Source organism: Schistocerca serialis, unplaced genomic scaffold, assembly GCF_023864345.2.
Source record: "Schistocerca serialis cubense isolate TAMUIC-IGC-003099 unplaced genomic scaffold, iqSchSeri2.2 HiC_scaffold_1362, whole genome shotgun sequence".
In the NCBI taxonomy this organism is placed as follows: Eukaryota; Metazoa; Arthropoda; class Insecta; order Orthoptera; family Acrididae; genus Schistocerca; species Schistocerca serialis.
In genome coordinates, this window is record NW_026047583.1 from 51,862,262 (window position 1) to 51,885,488 (window position 23,227).

At 38.9% G+C, this 23,227-nt stretch overlaps 1 protein-coding gene across 1 annotated transcript in view; it reads right to left on the reverse strand.

Moving 5' to 3' along the window:
- Positions 1–23,227, reverse strand: part of LOC126440351 (molybdenum cofactor biosynthesis protein 1-like) — a 383,691-nt gene that overhangs the window by 239,207 nt on the left and 121,257 nt on the right. The gene's annotated exons all lie outside the window — the stretch shown is intronic.

The window sequence follows — 23,227 nt, forward strand, 5'->3', positions numbered from 1 at the left end:
CTGTGTTTCATCGTCAATAAGAAGGTCAGAGGAATACAGTTAACCTGAAGTGAAGCATCGGAATCTATAACTAGTGTCACAGGAATGGTTTAAAACATAGACAGTAGGAAGGGTCAGTCTTCTAGTACTTAAGTCGGCATTGTGCCTTTTGTATTTGATTCCGATACAATTTCTGTGTTTCATTGTCAAAAAGAAGGTCAGAGGGATACAGTAATCCTGAAGTGAAGCATCGGAATCTATAACTAGTGTCACAGGAATGGTACAAAACATAGACAATAAGACGAGCCAGTCTTCTTGTACTTGGGTCGGCATTGTGCCTCTTGTATTTAATTCCGATGCAATTTCTGTGTTTCATCATCAATAAGGCGGACGGAGGGATACAGTAAACCTGAAGTGAAGCATCTGAATCTATAACTAGTGTCACAGAAATGGTTCAAAACATAGACAGCATGTAGAGTCAGTTTTCTTGTACTTAAGACGGCATTGTGCCTATTTTATTTTATTCCGATGCTATTTCTGTGTTTCATCGTCAATAAGAAGGTCACAATGATACAGTAAACCTGAAGTGAAGCATCGGAATCTATAACTAGTGTCACAGGAATGGTTCAAAGCATCAACAGTAAGAAGCGACAGTTTTCGTGTACTTAAGTCGGAATTGTGCCTATTGTATCTAATTCGGATGCTATTTCTGTGTTTCATCGTTAATAAGAAGGTCAGAGGGATACAGTAAACCTAAAGTAAAGCATCGGTATCTATAACTAGTGTCACAGGAATGGTTCAAAACAAAGGCAGTAAGAAGAGTCAGTTTTCTTGTACTTAAGTCGGCACTGTGCTTTTCTATTTAATTCAGACGCAATTTCTGTGTTTCGTCGTCTATAAGAAGGTCCAAGGCACACAGTAAACCTGAAGTGAAGCATCGGAATCTAAATCCGGTCTCACAGGAAAGGTTCAAAACATAGACAGTAAGAAGGGCCAGTCCTCTTGTACTTGAGTCGGCATTGTGCCTTTTGTATTTAATTCCGATGCAATTTCTGGGTTTCATCGTCAATAAGAAGGTCAGAGGGATACAGTAAACCTGAAGTAAAGCATCGGAATCTCTAACTAGTGTCACAGGAATGGTTCAAAACATAGACAGTAAGTAAAGTTAGTTTTCTTGTACTTAAGTCGGCATTGTGCCTTTTGTATTTAATTCGGATGCAATTTCTGTGTTTCATCGTCAATATGAAGGTCAGAGGGATACAGTAAACCTGAAGTGAAGCATCGGTATCTATAACTAGTGTCACAGGAATGGTTCAAAACATACATGGTAAGAAGAGTCAGTCTTCCTGTACCTAAGTCGGCATTGAGCCTTTTGTATATAACTAAGATGCAATTTCTGTGTTTCATCGTCAATAAGAAGGTCAGAGGGATACAATAAACCTGAAGTGAAGTATCGGAATCTATAACTAGTGTCACAGGAATGGTTCAAAACATAGACAATAAGAAGGGTCAGTCTTCTTGTACTTAAGTCGGCATTGTGCCACTTGTATATTATTCCGATGTAATTTCTGTGTTTCATCGTCGATATGAAGGTCAGAGGGATACAGTAAACCTGAAGTGAAGCATCGGAATCTATAACTAGTGTCACAGGAATGGTTCAAAACATAGACAGTAAGAAGAGCCAGTCTGCTTGTACTTGAGTCGGCATTGTGCCTTTTGTATTTAATTCCGATGCAATTTCTATGTTTCATCGTCAATAAGAAGGTCAGAGGGACTCAGTAAACCTGAAGTGAGGCATCTGAATCAATAACTAGTGTCACAGGAATGGTTCAAAACATAGACGGTAAGAAGAGCCAGTCTTATTGTACTAGAGTCGGCATTGAGCCTTTTGCATTTAATTCCGATGCAATTTCTGTGTTTCATCATCAATAAGGCGGACGGAGGGATACAGTAACCTGAAGTGAAGCATCTGAATCTATAACTAGTGGCACAGAAATGGTTCAAAACATAGACAGCAAGAAGAGTCAGTTTTCTTGTACTTAAGACGGCATTGTGCCTATTTTATTTTATTCCGATGCTATTTTCAGTGTTTCATCGTCAATAAAAAGGTCACAGAGATACAGCAAACCTGAAGTGAAGCATCGGAATCTATAACTAGTGTCACAGGAATGGTTCAAAACATAGACAGTAAGAAGAGTCAGTTTTCTTGTACTTAAGTCGGCATTGTGCCTTTTGTATTTAATTCCGATGCAATTTCTGTGTTTCGTCGTCAATAAGAAGGTCAGAGGGATACAGTAAACCTGAATTGAAGCATCGGAATCTATAACTAGTGTCACAGGAATGTTTCAATTCATAGACAGTACGAAGAGTCAGTTTTCTTGTACTTAAGTCGGCATTGTGCCTTTTGTATTTAATTCCGATGCAATTTCTGGGTTTCATCGTCAATAAGAAGGTCAGAGGGATACAGTAAACCTCAAGTGAAGTATCGGAATCTATAACTAGTGTCACAGGAATGGTTCAAAACATAGACAGTAAGAAGAGTCAGTTGTCTTGTACTTAAGCCGGCATTGTGCCATTTGTATTTAATTCCGATGCAATTTCTGTGTTTCATCGTCAATAAGGAGGTCAGAGGGATACAGCAAACCTGAAGTGAAGCATCGCAATCTATAACTAGTGTCACAGGAATGGTTAAAAACATAGACAGTAGGAAGAGTCAGTTTTTTTGTACTTAAGTCGGCATTGTGCCTTTTATATTTAACTAAGATGCAATTTCGGTGTTTCATCGTCAATAAGAAGGTCAGAGGGATACAGTAAACCTGAAGTGAAGTATCGGAATCTATGACTAGTGTCACAGGAAAGGTTCAAAATATAGACAATAAGAAGGGTCTGTCTTCTTGTACTTGAGTCGGCATTGAGCCTTTTGTATTTAATTCCGATGCATTTTCTGTGTTTCATCGTCAATAAGAAGGTCAGAGGGATACAGTTATCCTGAGGTGAAGCATCGGAATCTATAACTAGTGTCACAGGAATGGTTCAATACATAGACAATAAGAAGAGCCCGTCTTCTTCTACTTGAGTTGGCATTGTGCCTCTTGTATTTAATTCCGATGCAAATTCTGTGTTTCATCGTCAATAAGGCGGACAGAGGGATACAGTAAACCCGAAGTGAAGCATCTGAATCTATAACTAGTGTCACAGGAATGGTTCAAAATATAGACAGTAAGAAGAGTCAGTTTTCTTGTACTTAAGTCGGCATTGTGCCTTTCGTATTGAATTCCGATGAATTTCTGTGCTTCATCGTCAATAAGAAGGTCAGTGGGTTACAGTAAACCTGAAGTGAAGCATCGGAATCTATAACTTGTGTCACAGGAATGGTTCAAAACATAGACAGTAGGAAGAGTAAGTCTTCCAGTACTGAAGTCGGCATTGTGCCTTTTGTATTTAATTCCGATGCAATTTCTGTGTTTCATCGTCAATATGAAGGTCAGCGGGATACAGTAAACCTGAAGCGAAGCATCGGAATCTATAACTAGTGTCACAGGAATGGTTCAAAACATAGGCAGTAAGAAGAGTCAGTCTTCTTAAACTTGAGTCGGCATTGTGCCTCTTGTATTTAATTCCGATGCAATTTCTGTGTTTCATCGTCAATAAGGCGGACGGAGGGATACAGTAAACCTGAAGTGAAGCATCTGAATCTATAACTAGTGTCACAGAAATGGTTCAAAACATAGACAGCAAGAAGAGTCAGTTTTCTTGTACTTAAGACGGCATTGTGCCTATTTTATTTTATTCCGATGCTATTTCTGTGTTTCATCGTCAATAAGAAGGTCACAGGGATACAGTAAACCTGAAGTGAAGCATCGGAATCTATAACTAGTGTCACAGGAATGGTTCAAAACATAAACACTAAGAAGCGTTAGTTTTCGTGTACTTAAGTCGGCATTGCGCCTTTTGTATTTAATTCCGATGCAATTTCTGTGTTTCATCGTTAATAAGAATGTCAGAGGGATACAGTAAACCTAAAGTGAAGCATCGGTATCTATAACTAGTGTCACAGGAATAGTTCAAAGCAAAGGCAGTAAGAAGAGTCAGTTTTCTTGTACTTAAGTCGGCACTGTGCTTTTCTATTTAATTCCGATGCAATTTCTGTGTTTCGACGTCTATAAGAAGGTCCAAGGGACACAGTAAACCTGAAGTGAAGCATCGGAATCTAAATCCGGTCTCACAGGAAAGGTTCAAAACATAGACAGTAAGAAGGGCCAGTCCTCTTGTACTTGAGTCGGCATTGTGCCTTTTGTATTTAATTCCAATGCAATTTCTGTGTTTGATCGTCAATAAGAAGGTCTGAGGGATACAGTAAACCTGAAGTGAAGCATCGGTATCTAGAACTAGTGTCACAGGAATGGTTCAAAACATAGACGGTAAGAAGAATCAGTCTTCCTGTACTTAAGTCGGCATTGAGCCTTTTGTATTTAACTAAGATGCAATTTCTGTGTTTCATCGTCAATAAGAAGGTCAGAGGGATACAGTAAACCTGAAGTGAAGTATCTGAATCTATAACTAGTGTCACAGGAATGGTTCAAACATAGACAGTAAGAAGAAACAGTTTTCTTGTACTTAAGTCGGCATTGTGCCTTTTGTATATCATTCCGATGCAATTTCTGTGTTTCGTCGTCAATAAGAAGGTCAGAGGGATACAGTAAACCTGAATGAAGCATCGGAATCTATAACTAGTGTCACAGGAATGTTTCAAATCATAGACAGTACGAAGAGTCAGTTTTCTTGTACTTAAGTCGGCATTGTGCCTTTTGTATTTAATTCCGATGCAATTTCTGGGTTTCATCGTCAATAAGAAGGTCAGAGGGATACAGTAAACCTGAAGTAAAGCATCGGAATCTATAACTAGTGTCACAGGAAAGGTTCAAAACATAGACAGTAAGTAAAGTCAGTTTTCTTGTACTTAAGTGGGCATTGTGCCTTTTGTATTTAATTCCGATGCAATTTCTGTGTTTCATCGTCAATATGAAGGTCAGAGGGATACAGTAAACCTGAAGTGAAGCATCGCAATCTATAACTAGTGTCACAGGAATGGTTCAAAACATAGTCAGTAAGAAGAGTCAGTTTTCTTGTACTTAAGTCGGCATTGTGCCTTTTGTATTTAATTCCGATGCAATTTCTGTGTTTCATCGCCAATACGAAGGTCAGAGGGATACAGTAAACCTCAAGTGAAGTATCGGAATCTATAACTAGTGTCACAGGAATGGTTCAAAACATAGACAGTAAGAAGAGTCAGTTTTCTTCTACTTAAGCCGGCATTGTGCCATTCGTATTTAATTCCGATGCAATTTCTGTGTTTCATCGTCAATAAGAAGGTCAGAGGGATACAGCAAACCTGAAGTGAAGCATCGGAATCTATAACTAGTGTCACAGGAATGGTTAAAAACATAGACAGTAGGAAGAGTCAGTCTTCCTGTACATAAGTCGGCATTGAGCCTTTTATATTTAACTAAGATGCAATTTCTGTGTTTCATCGTCAATAAGAAGGTCAGAGGGATACAGTAAACCTGAAGTGAAGTATCGGAATCTATGACTAGTGTCACAGGAAAGGTTCAAAATATAGACAATAAGAAGGGTCTGTCTTCTTGTACTTGAGTCGGCATTGTGCCTCTTGTATTTAATTCCGATGCAATTTCTGTGTTTCCTCGTCAATAAGAAGGTCAGAGGGATACAATAAACCTGAAGTGAAGTATCGGAATCTATAACTAGTGTCACAGGAATGGTTCAAAAACATAGGCAGTAAGAAGACCCAGTCTGCATGTACTTGAGTCGGCATTGTGCCTTTTGTATTTAATTCCGATGCAATTTCTGTGTTTCAACGTCAATAAGAAGGTCAGACGGATACAGTAAACCTGAAGTGAAGCATCTGAATCTATAACTAGCGTCACAGGAATGGTTCAAAACATAGACGGTAAGAAGAGCCAGTCTTCTTGTACTTGAGTCGGCACTGAGCCTTTTGCATTTAATTCCGATGCAATTTCTGAGTTTCATCGTCAATAAGAAGGTCAGAGGGATACAGTAAAACTGAAGTGAAGCATCGGAATCTATAACTAGTGTCACAGGAATGGTTCAAAGCATTGACAGTAGGAAGAGTCAGTCTTCTAGTACTTAAGTCGGCATTGTGCCTTTTGTATTTAATTCCGATGCAATTTCTGTGTTTCATCGTCAATAAGAAGGTCAGAGGGATACAGTTATCCTGAAGTGAAGCATCGGAATCTATAACTAGTGTCACAGGAATGGTTCAATACATAGACAATAAGAAGAGCCCGTCTTCTTCTACTTGAGTCGGCATTGTGCCTCTTGTATTTAATTCCGATGCATATTCTGGGTTTCATCGTCAATAAGGCGGACAGAGGGATACAGTAAACCTGAAGTGAAGCATCTGAATCTATAAGTAGTGTCAAAGGAATGGTTCAAAACATAGACAGTAAGAAGAGTCAGTTTTCTTGTACATAAGTCGGCATTGTGCCTTTTGTATTTAATTCCGATGCAATTTCTGTGCTTCATCGTCAATAAGAAGGTCAGAGGGTTACAGTAAACCTGAAGTGAAGCATCGGAATCAATAACTAGTGTCACAGGAATGGTTCGAAACATAGAGAGTAAGAAGAGTCAGTCTTTTTGTACTTAAGTCGGCATTGTGCCTTTTGTATTTAATTCCGATGCAATATCTGTGTTTCATCGTCAATAAGAAGGTCAGAGGGATACAGTAAACCTGAAGTGAAGCATCGGAATCTATAACTAGTGTTACAGGAATGGTTCAAAACCTAGACAGTAAGAAAGGTCAGTCTTCCTATACTAAAGTCGGCAATGTGCCTTTTGTATTTAATTCCGATGCAATATCTGTGTTGCATCGTCAATAAGAAGATCAGAGGGACACAGTAAACCTGAAGGTGAAGCATCGGAATCCTTAACTATTGTCACAGGAATGGTTCAAACACAGACAGTAAGAAGAGCCAGTCTTCTTGTACTTGAGTCGGCATTGAGCCTTTTGTATTTAATTCCGATGAAAATTCTGTGTTTCAACGTCAATAAGAAGGTCAGAGGGCTACAGTAAACCTGAAGTGAAGCATCGGAATCTATAACTAGTGTTACAGGAATGGTTCAAAACATAGACAGTAGGAAGAGTCAGTTTTCTACTACTTAAGTCGGCATTGTGATTTTTGTATTTAATTCCGATGCAATTTCTGTGCTTCATCGTCAATAAGAACGTCAGAGGGATACAGTAAACCTGAAGTGAAGTATCGGAATCTATGACTAGTGTCACAGGAAAGGTTCAAAACATAGACAATAAGAAGGGTCTGTCTTCTTGTACTTAAGTCGGCATTGTGCCACTTGTATATAATTCCGATGTAATTTCTGTGTTTCATCGTCAATATGAAGGTCAGAGGGATACAGTAAACCTGAAGTGAGGCATCGGAATCTGTAACTAGTGTCACAGGAATGGTTCAAAACATAGACAGTAAGAAGAGCCAGTCTGCCTGTACTTGAGTCGTCATGGTGCCTTTTCTATTTAATTCCGATGCAATTTCTGTGTTTCATCGTCAATAAGAAGGTCAGAGGGATACAGTTATCCTGAAGTGAAGCATCGGAATCTATAATTAGTGTCACAGGAATGGTTCGAAGCATAGACAATAAGAAGAGCCAGTCTTCTTGTACTTGAGTCGGCATTGTGCCTCTTGTATTTAACTCCGATGCAATTTCTGTGTTTCATCGTCAATAAGGTGGACAAAGGGATACAGTAAACCAGAAGTGAAGCATCTGAATCTATAACTAGTGTCACAGGAATGGTTCAAAACATAGGCAGTAGGAAGAGGCAGTTTTCCTGTACTTAAGTCGGCATTGTGCCTTTTGTATTTAATTTCGATGCAATTTCTGTGCTTCATCGTCAATACGAAGGTCAGAGGGTTACAGTAAACCTGAGGTGAAGCATCGGAACCTATAACTTGTGTCACAGGAATGGTTTAAAACATAGACAGTAGGGTGAGTCAGTCTTCTAGTACTGAAGTCGGCATTGTGCCTTTTGTATTATATTCCGATGCAATTTCTGTGTTTCATCGTCAATATGAAGGTCAGAGGGATACAGTAAACCTGAAGTGAACCATCGGAATCTATAACTAGTGTTACAGGAATGGTTCAAAACATAGACAGTAGGAAGAGTCAGTTTTCTACTACTTAAGTCGGCATTGTGATTTTTGTATTTAATTCCGATGCAATTTCTGTGCTTCATCGTCAATAAGAAGGTCAGAGGGATACAGTAAACCTCAAGTGAAGTATCGGAATCTATAACTAGTGTCACGGTAATGGTTCAAGACATAGACAGTAAGAAGAGTCCGTTTTTTTGTACTTAAGCCGGCATTGTGCCATTTGTATTTAATTCCGATGCTATTTCTGTGTTTCATCGTCAATATGAAGGTCAGAGGGATACAGAAAACCTGAAGTGAAGCATCGGAATCCATAACTAGTGTCACAGGAATGGTTAAAAACATAGACAGTAGGAAGAGTCAGTTTTCTTGTACTTAAGTCGGCATTGTGCCTTTTGTATATAATTCCGATGTAATTTCTGTGTTTCGTCGTTTATAAGAAGGTCCAAGGGATACAGTAAACCTGAAGTGAAGCATCGGAATGTTAATCCGGTCTCGCAGAAAAGGTTCAAAACATAGACAGTAAGAAGAGCCAGTCCTCTTGCCTTGAGTCGGCATTGTGACTTTTGTATTTAAATCCGATGCAATTTCTGTGTTTGATCGTCAATAAGAAGGTCAGAGGGATACAGTAAACCTGAAGTGAAGCATCGGAATCTATAAGTAGTGTCACAGGAATGGTTCAAAACATAGACGGTAAGAAGAGTCAGTCTTCCTGTACTTATGCGGTAGCGTACTCGCTTCCCACGCCCGGGTTCCCGGGTTTGATTCCCGGCGGGGTCAGGGATTTTATCTGCCTCGTGATGGCTGGGTGTTGTGTGCTGTCCTTAGGTTAGTTAGGTTTAAGTAGTTCTAAGTTCTAGGGGACTTATGACCACAGCAGTTGAGTCCCATAGTGCTCAGAGCCATTTGAACCATTTTTTTCTTCCTGTACTTAAGTCGGCATTGAGTTTTTTGTATTTAACTAAGATGCAATTTCTGTGTTTCATCGTCAATAAGAAGGTCAGAGGGATACAGTAAACCTGAAGTGAAGTATCGGAATCTATGACTAGTGTCACAGGAAAGGTTCAAAACATAGACAATAACAAGGGTCTGTCTTCTTGTACTTAAGTCGGCATTGTGCCACTTGTATATAATTCCGATGTAATTTCTGTGTTTCATCGTCAATATGAAGGTCAGAGGGATACAGTAAACCTGAAGTGAGGCATCGGAATCTATAACTAGTGTCACAGGAATGGTTCAAAACATAGACAGTAAGAAGAGCCAGTATGCCTGTACTTGAGTCGTCATGGTGCCTTTTCTATTTAATTCCGATGCAATTTCTGTGTTTCAATGTCAATAAGAAGGTCAGACGGATACAGTAAACCTGAAGTGAAGCATCTGAATCCATAACTAGTGTCACAGGAATGGTTCAAATCATAGACGGTAAGAAGAGCCAGTCTTCTATTACTTGAGTCGGCATTGAGCCTTTTGTATTTAATTCCGATGCAATTTCTGTGTTTCATCGTCAATAAGAAGGTCAGAGGGATACAGTAAACCTGAAGTGAAGCATCGGAATCTATAACTAGTGTCACAGGAATGGTTCAAAGCATTGATAGTAGGAAGAGTCAGTCTTCTAGTACTTAAGTCGGCATTGTGCCTTTTGTATTTAATTCCGATGCAATTACTGTGTTTCATCGTCAATAAGAAGGTCAGAGGGATACAGTTATCCTGAAGTGAAGCATCGGAATCTATAATTAGTGTCATAGGAATGGTTCAAAGCATAGACAATAAGAAGAGCCAGTCTTCTTGTACTTGAGTCGGCATTGTGCCTCTTGTATTTAATTCCGATGCAATTTCTGTGTTTCATCGTCAATAAGGTGGACAGAGGGATACAGTAAACCAGAAGTGAAGCATCTGAATCTATAACTAGTGTCACAGGAATGGTTCAAAACATAGGCAGTAGGAAGAGTCAGTTTTCCTGTACTTAAGTCGGCATTGTGCCTTTTGTATTTAATTCCGATGCAATTTCTGTGCTTCATCGTCAATACGAAGGTCAGAGGGTTACAGTAAACCTGAGGTGAAGCATCGGAACCTATAACTTGTGTCACAGGAATGGTTTAAAACATAGACAGTAGGATGAGTCAGTCTCCTAGTACTAAAGTCGGCATTGTGCCTTTTGTATTAAATTCCGATGAAATTTCTGTGTTTCATCGTCAATATGAAGGTCAGAGGGATACAGTAAACCTGAAGTGAACCATCGGAATCTATAACTAGTGGCACAGGAATGGTTCAAAACATAGCCAGTAAGAAGAGTCAGTTTTCTTGTACATAAGTCGGCATTGTGCCTTTTGTATTTAATTCCGATGCAATATCTGTGTTTCATCGTCAATAAGAAGGTCAGAGGGATACAGTAAACCTGAAGTGAAGCATCGGAATCTATAACTAGTGTCACAGGAATGGTTCGAAACATAGACAGTAAAAAAGGTCAGTCTTCTTGTACTTAAGTCGGCAATGTGCCTTTTGTATTAAATTCCGATGCAATATCTGTGTTGCATCGTCAATAAGAAGATCAGAGGGACACAGTAAACCTGAAGGTGAAGCATCGGAATCCATAACTATTGTCACAGGAATGGTTTAAACATAGACAGTAAGAAGAGCCAGTCTTCTTGTGCTTGAGTCGGCATTGAGCCTTTTGTATTTAATTCCGATGAAAACTCTGTAATTCATCGTCAATAAGAAGGTCAGAGGGATACAGTAAACCTGAAGTGAAGCATCGGAATCTATAACTAGTGTTACAGGAATGGATAAAAACGTAAAAGGTAAGAATGGTCTGTTTTCTTGTACTTAAGTCGGCATTGTGCCTTTTGTATTTATTTCTGATGCAATTTCTGTGTTTCATCGTCAATAAGAAGGTCAGAGGGATACAGTAAACCTGAAGTGAAGCATCGGTATCTATAACAAGTGTCACAGGAATGGTTCAAAACATAGACAGTAAGTAGAGTCAGTTTTTTGTACTTAAGTCGGCATTGTGCCTTTTGCATTTAATTCGGATGCAATTTCTGTGTTTCATCGTCAATATGAAGGTCAGAGGAATACAGTAAACCTGAAGTGAAGCATCATGGTCTATAACTAGTGTCACAGGAATGGTTCAATACATAGACAGTAAGAAGAGTCAGTTTTCTTGTACTTAAGACGGCATTGTGCCTTTTGTATTTCATGCCGATGGAATTTCTGTGTTTCGTCGGCAATAAGAAGGTCAGAAGGATACAGTAAACCTGTAGTGAAACATTGGAATCTTTAACTAGTGTCACAGGAATGGTTCAAAACATAGACAGTAAGAAGAGTCAGATTTCTTTTACTGATGTGGGCATTGTGCCTTTCGTATTTAATTCCGATTCAATTTCGGTGATACATCGTCAATAAGACGCTCGGAGAGATACAGTAAACATGAAGTGAAGCATCGGAATCTATAACTAGTGTCACAGGAATTGTTCAAAACATAGACAGTAGGAAGAGTCAGTTTTCTTCTACTTAAGTCGGCATTGTACCTTTTGTATTTAATTCCGATGCAATTTATGTGTTTTATCGTCAATTCGAAGGTCAGAGGGATACAGTAAACCTGAAGTGAACCATCGCAATCTATAACTAGTGTCACAGGAATGGTTCAAAACATGGGCAGTAAGAAGAGCCAGTCTTCTTGTACTTGAGTCGGCATTGTGCTTTTGTATTTAACTCCGATGCAATTTCTGTGTTTCATCGTCAATAAGACGGACAGAGGGATTCAGTAAACCTGAAGTGAAGCATCTGAATCTATAACTAGTGTCACAGGAATGGTTCAAAACATAGACAGTAAGAAGAGTCAGTTTTCTTGTACTTAAGTCGGCATTGTGCATTTTGTATTTAATTCCGATGCAATTTCTGTGCTTCATCGTCAATAAGATGGTCAGTGGGTTACAGTAAACCAGAAGTGAAGCATCGGAATCTATAACTAGTGTCACAGGAATGGTTCAAAGCATAGACAGTAGGAAGAGTCAGTCTTCTAGTACAGAAGTCGGCATTGTGCCTTTTGTATTTAATTCCGATGCAATTTCTGTGTGTCATCGTCAATATGAAGGTCAGAGGGATACAGTAAACCTGAAGTGAAGCATCGGAATCTATAACCAGTGTCACAGGAATGGTTCAGAACATATACAGTAAGAAGAGTCAGTTTTCTTGTACTTAAGTCGGCATTGTGCCTTTTGTATTTAATGCCTATGCAATTTCTGTGCTTCATCGTCAATGAGAAGGTCAGAGGGTTACAGTATTCCTGAAGTGAAGCATCGTAATCTATAACTAGTGTCACAGGATTGGATCAAAAAATAGAGAGTAAGAAGAGTCAGTCGTTTTGTACTTAAGTCGGCATTGTGCCTTTTGTATTTAATTCCGATGTAATATCTGTGTTTCATCGTCAATATGAAGGTCAGAGGGATACAGTAAACCTGAAGTGAAGCATCGGAATCTGTAACTAGTGTCACAGGAATGGTTCAAAACATAGACAGTAAGAAAGGTCAGTCTTCTTGTACTTAAGTCGGCATTGGGCCTTTTGTATTTAATTCCGATGCAATATCTGTCTTTCATCGTCAATAAGAAGATCAGAGGGATACAGTAAACCTGAAGTGAAGCGTCGGAATCTATAACTAGTATCACAGGAATGGTTTAAAACATAGACAGTAAGAAGAGCCAGTCTCCTTGTACTTGAGTCGGCATTGAGCCTTTTGTATTTAATTCCGATGCAATTTCTGTGTTTCGTCGTCAATAAGAAGGTAAGAGGGATACAGTAAACCTGAAGGGAAGCATCGGAATCTATTACTAGATTCACAGGAATGGTTCAAAACATAGACAGTAGGAAGATTCATTTTTTTAGTACTTAAGTCGGCATTGTGCCTTTTGTATTTAATACCGATGCAATATCTGTGTTTCATCGTCAATAAGAAGGTCAGAGGGATACAGTAAACCTGAAGTGAAGCATCGGAATCTATAACTAGTGTCACAGGAATGGTTCAAAACGTAGACAGTAAGAAGAGTCTGTTTTCTTGTACTTAAGTCGGCACTGTGCCACTTGTATTTAATTCTGATGCAATTTCTGTGTTTCATCGTCAATAAGAAGGTCAGAGGGATACAGCAAACCTGAAGTGAAGCATCGGAGTCTACAACTAGTGTCACAGGAATGGTTAAAAACATAGACAGTAAGAAGAGAAACTTTCCTTTTACTTATGTCGGCATTGTGCCTTTTGTATTTAATTCCGATGTAATTTCTGTGTCTCATCGTCAATACGAACGTCAGGGGGATACAGTAAAACTGAAGTGAAGCATCGGAATCTATAACTAGTTTCACAGGAATGGTTCAAATCATAGATAGTAAGAAGAGTCGGTTTACTTGTACTTATGTGGGCATTGTGCCTTTTGTATTTAATTCCGATTCAATTTCGCTATTACATCGTCAATAAGACGGTCAGAGGGATACAGTAAACCTGAAGTGAAGCATCGGAATCTGTAACTAATGTCACAGGAATAGTTCAAACATAGACAGTAAGAAGAGTCAGTTTACTTGTACTTAATTCGGCATTGTGCCTATTGTATTTAATTCCGATGCAATTTCTGTGTTTCATCGTCAATAAGAAGGTCAGAGGGATACAGTAATTTTGAAGTGAAGCATCGGAATCTATAACTAGTGTCACAGGAATAGTTCAAAACATAGACAGTAAGAAGAGTCAGTTTACTTGTACTTAATTCGGCATTGTGCCTTTTGTATTTAATTCCGATGCAATTTCTGTGTTTCATCGTCAATAAGAAGGTCAGAGGGATCCAGTTAACCTGAAGTGAAGCATCGAAATCTATAACTAGTGTCACAGGAATGGTTCAAATCATAGGCAGTAAGAAGAGCCAGTTTCCTTGTACTTGAGTCGGCATTGTGCTTTTGTATTCAATTCCGATGCAATTTCTGTGTTTCATCGTCAATAAGAAGGTCAGAGGGATACAGTAAACCTCAAGTGAAGTATCGGAATCTATAACTAGTGTCACGGTAATGGTTCAAGACATAGACAGTAAGAAGAGTCAGTTTTTTTGTACTTAAGCCGGCATTGTGCCATTTGTATTTAATTCCGATGCTATTTCTGTGTTTCATCGTCAATATGAAGGTCAGAGGGATACAGAAAACCTGAAGTGAAGCATCGGAATCCATAACTAGTGTCACAGGAATGGTTAAAAACATAGACAGTAGGAAGAGTCAGTTTTCTTGTACTTAAGTCGGCATTGTGCCTTTTGTATATAATTCCGATGTAATTTCTGTGTTTCGTCGTCTATAAGAAGGTCCAAGGGATACAGTAAACCTGAAGTGAAGCATCGGAATGTAAATCCGGTCTCGCAGAAAAGGTTCAAGACATAGCCAGTAAGAAGAGCCAGTCCTCTTGTCTTGAGTCGGCATTGTGACTTTTGTATTTAAATCCGATGCAATTTCTGTGTTTGATCGTCAATAAGAAGGTCAGAGGGATGCAGTAAACCTGAAGTGAAGCATCGGAATCTATAAGTAGTGTCACAGGAATGGTTCAAAACATAGACGGTAAGAATAGTCAGTCTTCCTGTACTTATGCGGTAGCGCACTCGCTTCCCACGCCCGGGTTCCCGGGTTTGATTCCCGGCGGGGTCAGGGATTTTCTCTGCCTCGTGATGGCTGGGTGTTGTGTGCTGTCCTTAGGTTAGTTAGGTTTAAGTAGTTCTAAGTTCTTGGGGACTTATGACCACAGCAGTTGAGTCCCATAGTGCTCAGAGCCATTTGAACCATTTTTTTCTTCCTGTACTTAAGTCGGCATTGAGTTTTTTGTATTTAACTAAGATGCAATTTCTGTGTTTCATCGTCAATAAGAAGGTCAGAGGGATACAGTAAACCTGAAGTGAAGTATCGGAATCTATGACTAGTGTCACAGGAAAGGTTCAAAACATAGACATTAAGAAGGGTCTGTCTTCTTGTACTTAAGTTGGCATTGTGCCACTTGTATATAATTCCGATGTAATTTCTGTGTTTCATCGTCAATATGAAGGTCAGAGGGAAACAGTAAACCTGAAGTGAGGCATCGGAATCTATAACTAGTGTCACAGGAATGGTTCAAAACATAGACAGTAAGAAGAGCCAGTCTGCCTGTACTTGAGTCGTCATGGTGCCTTTTCTATTTAATTCCGATGCAATTTCTGTGTTTCAATGTCAATAAGAAGGTCAGACGGATACAGTAAACCTGAAGTGAAGCATCTGAATCCATAACTAGTGTCACAGGAATAATTCAAATCATAGACGGTAAGAAGAGCCAGTCTTCTATTACTTGAGTCGGCATTGAGCCTTTTGTATTTAATTCCGATGCAATTTCTGTGTTTCATCGTCAATAATAAGGTCAGAGGGATACAGTAAACCTGAAGTGAAGCATCGGAATCTATAACTAAAGTCACAGGAATGGTTCAAAGCATTGATAGTAGGAAGAGTCAGTCTTCTAGTACTTAAGTCGGCATTGTGCCTTTTGTATTTAATTCCGATGCAATTTCTGTGTTTCATCGTCAATAAGAAGGTCAGAGGGATACAGTTATCCTGAAGTGAAGCATCGGAATCTATAATTAGTGTCACAGGAATGGTTCAAAGCATAGACAATAAGAAGAGCCAGTCTTCTTGTACTTGAGTCGGCATTGTGCCTCTTGTATTTAATTCCGATGCAATGGCTGTGTTTCATCGTCAATAAGGTGGACAGAGGGATACAGTAAACCAGAAGTGAAGCATCTGAATCTATAACTAGTGTCACAGGAATGGTTCAAAACATAGGCAGTAGGAAGAGTCAGTTTTCCTGTACTTAAGTCGGCATTGTGCCTTTTGTATTTAATTCCGATGCAATTTCTGTGTTTCATCGTCAATAAGAAGGTCAGAGGGATACAGTTATCCTGAAGTGAAGCATCGGAATCTATAATTAGTGTCACAGGAATGGTTCAAAGCATAGACAATAAGAAGAGCCAGTCTCCTAGTACTGAAGTCGGCATTGTGCCTTTTGTATTAAATTCCGATGCAATTTCTGTGTTTCATCGTCAATATGAAGGTCAGAGGGATACAGTAAACCTGAAGTGAACCATCGGAATCTATAACTAGTGGCACAGGAATGGTTCAAAGCATAGACAGTAAGAAGAGTCAGTTTTCTTGTACATAAGTCGGCATTGTGCCTTTTGTATTTAATTCCGATGCAATATCTGTGTTTCATCGTCAATAAGAAGGTCAGAGGGATACAGTAAACCTGAAGTGAAGCATCGGAATCTATAACTAGTGTCACAGGAATGGTTCGAAACATAGACAGTAAGAAAGGTCAGTCTTCTTGTACTTAAGTCGGCAATGTGCCTTTTGTATTAAATTCCGATGCAATATCTGTGTTGCATCGTCAATAAGAAGATCAGAGGGACACAGTAAACATGAAGGTGAAGCATCGGAATCCATAACTATTGTCACAGGAATGGTTTAAACATAGACAGTAAGAAGAGCCAGTCTTCTTGTGCTTGAGTCGGCATTGAGCCTTTTGTATTTAATTCCGATGAAAACTCGGTAATTCATCGTCAATAAGAAGGTCAGAGGGATACAGTAAACCTGAAGTGAAGCATCGGAATCTATAACTAGTGTTACAGGAATGGATAAAAACGTAAAAGGTAAGAATGGTATGTTTTCTTGTACTTAAGTCGGCATTGTGCCTTTTGTATTTATTTCTGATGCAATTTCTGTGTTTCATCGTCAATAAGAAGGTCAGAGGGATACAGTAAACCTGAAGTGAAGCATCGGTATCTATAACTAGTGTCACAGGAATGGTTCAAAACATAGACAGTAAGTAGAGTCAGTTTTTTGTACTTAAGTCGGCATTGTGCCTTTTGCATTTAACTCGGATGCAATTTCTGTGTTTCATCGTCAATATGAAGGTCAGAGGAATACAGTAAACCTGAAGTGAAGCATCATGGTCTATAACTAGTGTCACAGGAATGGTTCAATACATAGACAGTAAGAAGAGTCAGTTTTCTTGTACTTAAGACGGCATTGTGCCTTTTGTATTTCATGCCGATGGAATTTCTGTGTTTCGTCGGCAATAAGAAGGTCAGAAGGATACAGTAAACCTGAAATGAAACATTGGAATCTTTAACTAGTGTCACAGGAATGGTTCAAAACATAGACAGTAAGAAGAGTCAGATTTCTTTTACTGATGTGGGCATTGTGCCTTTCGTATTTAATTCCGATTCAATTTTGGTGATACATCGTCAATAAGACGCTCGGAGAGATACAGTAAACATGAAGTGAAGCATCGGAATCTATAACTAGTGTCACAGGAATAGTTCAAAACATAGACAGTAGAAAGAGTCAGTTTTCTTGTACTTAAGTCGGCATTGTACCTTTTGTATTTAATTCCGATGCAATTTATGTGTTTTATCGTCAATAAGAAGGTCAGAGGGATACAGTAAACCTGAAGTGAACCATCGCAATCTATAACTAGTGTCACAGGAATGGTTCAAAACATGGGCAGTAAGAAGAGCCAGTCTTCTTGTACTTGAGTCGGCATTGTGCTTTTGTATTTAACTCCGATGCAATTTCTGTGTTTCATCGTCAATAAGACGGACAGAGGGATTCAGTAAACCTGAAGTGAAGCATCTGAATCTATAACTAGTGTCACAGGAATGGTTCAAAACATAGACAGTAAGAAGAGTCAGTTTTCTTGTACTTAAGTCGGCATTGTGCATTTTGTATTTAATTCCGATGTAATTTCTGTGCTTCATCGTCAATAAGATGGTCAGTGGGTTACAGTAAACCAGAAGTGAAGCATCGGAATCTATAACTAGTGTCACAGGAATGGTTCAAAACATAGACAGTAGGAAGAGTCAGTCTTCTAGTACAAAAGTCGGCATTGTGCCTTTTGTATTTAATTCCGATGCAATTTCTGTGTGTCATCGTCAATATGAAGGTCAGAGGGATACAGTAAACCTGAAGTGAAGCATCGGAATCTATAACCAGTGTCACAGGAATGGTTCAGAACATATACAGTAAGAAGAGTCAGTTTTCTTGTACTTAAGTCGGCATTGTGCCTTTTGTATTTAATCCCTATGCAATTTCTGTGCTTCATCGTCAATGAGAAGGTCAGAGGGTTACAGTATTCCTGAAGTGAAGCATCGTAATCTATAACTAGTGTCACAGGATTGGATCAAAACATAGAGAGTAAGAAGAGTCAGTCGTTTTGTACTTAAGTCGGCATTGTGCCTTTTGTATTTAATTCCGATGTAATATCTGTGTTTCATCGTCAATATGAAGGTCAGAGGGATACAGTAAACCTGAAGTGAAGCATCGGAATCTGTAACTAGTGTCACAGGAATGGTTCAAAACATAGACAGTAAGAAAGGTCAGTCTTCTTGTACTTAAGTCGGCATTGGGCCTTTTGTATTTAATTCCGATGCAATATCTGTGTTTCATCGTCAATAAGAAGATCAGAGGGATACAGTAAACCTGAAGTGAAGCGTCGGAATCTATAACTAGTATCACAGGAATGGTTTAAAACATAGACAGTAAGAAGAGCCAGTCTTCTTGTACTTGAGTCGGCATTGAGCCTTTTGTATTTAATTCCGATGCAATTTCTGTGTTTCGTCGTCAATAAGAAGGTAAGAGGGATACAGTAAACCTGAAGGGAAGCATCGGAATCTATTACTAGATTCACAGGAATGGTTCAAAACATAGACAGTAGGAAGATTCATTTTTTTAGTACTTAAGTCGGCATTGTGCCTTTTGTATTTAATACCGATGCAATATCTGTGTTTCATCGTCAATAAGAAGGTCAGAGGGATACAGTAAACCTGAAGTGAAGCATCGGAATCTATAACTAGTGTCACAGGAATGGTTCAAAACGTAGACAGTAAGAAGAGTCTGTTTTCTTGTACTTAAGTCGGCACTGTGCCACTTGTATTTAATTCTGATGCAATTTCTGTGTTTCATCGTCAATAAGAAGGTCAGAGGGATACAGCAAACCTGAAGTGAAGCATCGGAGTCTACAACTAGTGTCACAGGAATGGTTAAAAACATAGACAGTAAGAAGAGAAACTTTTCTTTTACTTATGTCGGCATTGTGCCTTTTGTATTTAATTCCGATGTAATTTCTGTGTCTCATCGTCAATACGAACGTCAGGGGGATACAGTAAAACTGAAGTGAAGCATCGGAATCTATAACTAGTTTCACAGGAATGGTTCAAATCATAGATAGTAAGAAGAGTCGGTTTACTTGTACTTATGTGGGCATTGTGCATTTTGTATTTAATTCCGATTCAATTTCGGTATTACATCGTCAATAAGACGGTCAGAGGGATACAGTAAACCTGAAGTGAAGCATCGGAATCTGTAACTAATGTCACAGGAATAGTTCAAACATAGACAGTAAGAAGAGTCAGTTTACTTGTACTTAATTCGGCATTGTGCCTATTGTATTTAATTCCGATGCAATTTCTGTGTTTCATCGTCAATAAGAAGGTCAGAGGGATACAGAAATTTTGAAGTGAAGCATCGGAATCTATAACTAGTGTCACAGGAATAGTTCAAAACATAGACAGTAAGAAGAGTCAGTTTACTTGTACTTAATTCGGCATTGTGCCTTTTGTATTTAATTCCGATGCAATTTCTGTGTTTCATCGTCAATAAGAAGGTCAGAGGGATCCAGTTAACCTGAAGTGAAGCATCGAAATCTATAACTAGTGTCACAGGAATGGTTCAAAACATAGACAGTAAGAAGAGTCAGTTTTCTTGTACTTAAGACGGCATTGTGCCTTTTCTGTTTAATTCCTATGCAATTTCTGTGCTACATCGTCAATAAGAAGGTCAGAGGGATACAGTAAACCTGAAGCGAAGCATCGGAATCTATAACTAGTGTCACAGGATTGGTTCAAAACATAGAGAGTAAGAAGAGTCAGTCTTTTTGTACTTAAGTCGGCATTGTGCCTTTTGTATTTAATTCCGATGCAATTTCTATGTTTCATCGTCCATAAGAAGGTCAGAGGGATACAGTAAACCTGAAGTGAAGCATCGGAATCTATAACTAGTGTCACAGGAATGGTTCAAAACATAGACAGTAGGAAGAGTCAGTTTACTAGTACTAAAGTCGTCATTGTGCCTTTTGTATTTAATTCCGATGCAATTTCTGTGTTTCATCGTCAATAAGAAGGTCAGAGGGATACAGTAAACCTGAAGTGAAGCATCGGAACCTATAACTAGTGTCACAAAAAAGGTTCAAAACAGAGACAGTAAGAAGAGTCAGTTTTGTTGTACTTAAGTCGGCATTGTGCCTTTTGTATTTAATTCCGATGCAATTTCTGTGTTTCATCGTCAATAAGAAGGTCACAGGGATATAGTAAACCTCAAGTGAAGTATCGGAATCTATAACTAGTGTCACAGGAATGGTGCAAATCATAGACTGAAGGAAGAGTCAGTCTTCTTGTACTTAAGTAGGCATTGTGCCATTTGTATTCAATTCCGATGCAATTTCTGTGTTTCATCGTCAATAAGAAGGTCAGAGGGATACAGTAAACCTGAATTGAAGCATCGGAATCTATAACAAGTGTCACAGGAATGGTTAAAATCATAGGCAGTAAGAAGAGTCAGTTTTCTTGTACTTAAGTCGGCATTGTGCCTTTTGTATTTAATTCCGATGAAATTTCTGTGTGTTATCGTCAATACGACGGTCAGAGGGATACAGTAAACCTGAAGTGATGCATCGGAATCTATAACTAGTGTCACAGGAATGGTTCAAAACATAGACAGTAAGAAGAGTCAGTTTACTTGTACTTAATTCGGCAGTGTGCCTTTAGTATTTAATTCCGATGCAGTTTCTGTGTTTCGTCTTCAATAAGAAGGTCAGAGGGATACAGTAAACCTGAAGTGAGGCATCGGAATCCATAGCTAATGTGACAGGAATTTTTCAAATCATAGACATTAAGAAGAGTCAGTTTACTTGTACTTAAGTTGGCATTGTGCGTTTTGTATTTCGTTCCGATGCAATTTTAGTGTTTCATCGTCAATAAGGTCAGAGGGATACAGTAAACCTGAAGTGAAGCATCGGGATCTATAACTAGTGTGACAGGAATGTTTCAAAACATAGACAGTAAGAAGAGTCAGTTTACTTGTACTTAAGTTGGCATTGGGCGTTTTGTATTTCGTTCCGATGGAATTTTAGTGTTTCATCGTCAATAAGGTCAGAGGGATACAGTAACCCTGAAGTGATGCATCGGAATCTATAACTACTATCACAGGAATGGTTCAAAACATAGACTGTAAGAAGGGTCAGTTTACTTGTACTTAAGTCGGCATTGTGCCTTTTCTATTTAATTCCGATGCACTTTCTGTGTTTCGTTGTCAATAAGAAGGGCCAAGGGATACAGTAAACCTGAAGTGAAGCAATGGAATCTAAAACCGGTTTCACAGGATAGGTTCAAATCATAGACAGTAAGAAGAGCCAGTCTTCTTGTATTTGAATCGGCATTGTGCCTTTTGTATTTAATTCCGATGCAATTTCTGTGTTTCATCGTCAATAAGAAGGTCCAAGAGACACAGTAAAACTGAAGTGAAGCATCGGAATCTATAACTAGCGTCACAGGAACGGTTCAAACCATAGACAGTAAGAAGAGTCAGTCTTCTTGTACTTAAGTCGGCATTGTGCCTTTTGTTTGTATACCGATGCAATTTATGTGATTCATCGTCAATAAGACGGTCAGAGGGATACAGTAAACCTGAAGTGACGCATCGGAATCTATAACTAGTGTCCCAGGAATGGTTCAAAACGTAGATAGTAAGAAGAGTCAATTTTCTTGTACTTAAGACGGCATTGTGCATTTTGTATTTAACTCCGATGCAATTTCTGTGTTTCATCGTCAATAAGAAGGTCACAGGGAAACAGTAAACCTGAAGTGAAGCATCGGAATCTATAACTAGTGTCACAGGAGTGGTTCAAAACATAAACAGTAAGAAGCGTCAGTTTATTTGTACTTAAGTCGGCATTGTGCCTTTTGTATTCAATTCCGATGCTATTTCTGTGTTTAATCGTCAATACGAAAGGACAGAGGGATACAGTAAACCTGAAGTGAAGCATCGGAATTCATAACTAGTGTCACAGGAATGGTTCAAAACATCGAAAGTAAGAAACGTCAGTTTTCTTGTACATAAGTCGGCATTGTGCCTTTTGTATTTAATTCCGATGCAATTTCTGTGTTTCACAGTCAATATCAAGGTCAGAGGGATACAGTAAACCTGAAGTGAAGCACCGAAATCTATAACTAGTGTCACAGGAATTGTTCAAAATATAGACAGTAAATAGAGTCAGTTTACTTGAACTTAATTCGGCATTGTGCCTTTTGTATATAATTCCGATGTAATTTCTGTGTTTCATCGTCAATAAGAAGGTCCGAGGTACACAGTAAATCTGTAGTGAAGCATCGGAATCTATAATTAGTGTCACAGGAATGGTTCAAAACATCGACAGTAAGAAGAGTCAGTTTACTTGTACTTAAGTTGGCATTGTGCCTTTTCTATTTAATTCCGATGCACTTTCTGTGTTTCGTCGTCAATAAGAAGGGCCAAGGGATACAGTAAACCTGAAGTGAAGCATCGGAATCTAAAACCGGTTCCACAGGAAAGGTTCAAAACATAGACAGTAAGAAGAGCCAGTCTTCTTGTACTTGAGTCGGCATTGTGCCTTTTGTTTTTAATTCCGATGTAATTTCTGTGTATCATCGTCAATAAGACGATCAGAGGGATACAGCAAACCTGAAGTGAAGCATCGGAATCTATAGCTAGTCTCACAGGAATGGTTCAAAACATAGACAGTATGAAGAGTCAGTTTTCTTGCACTGATGTCAGCATTGTGCCTTTTCTATTTAATTCCGATGCACTTTCTGTGTTTCGTCGTCAATAAGAAGGGTCAAGGGATATAGTAAACCTAAAGTGAAGCATCGGAATCTAAAACCGGTTTCACAGGAAAGGATCATAACATAGACAGTAAGAAGAGCCT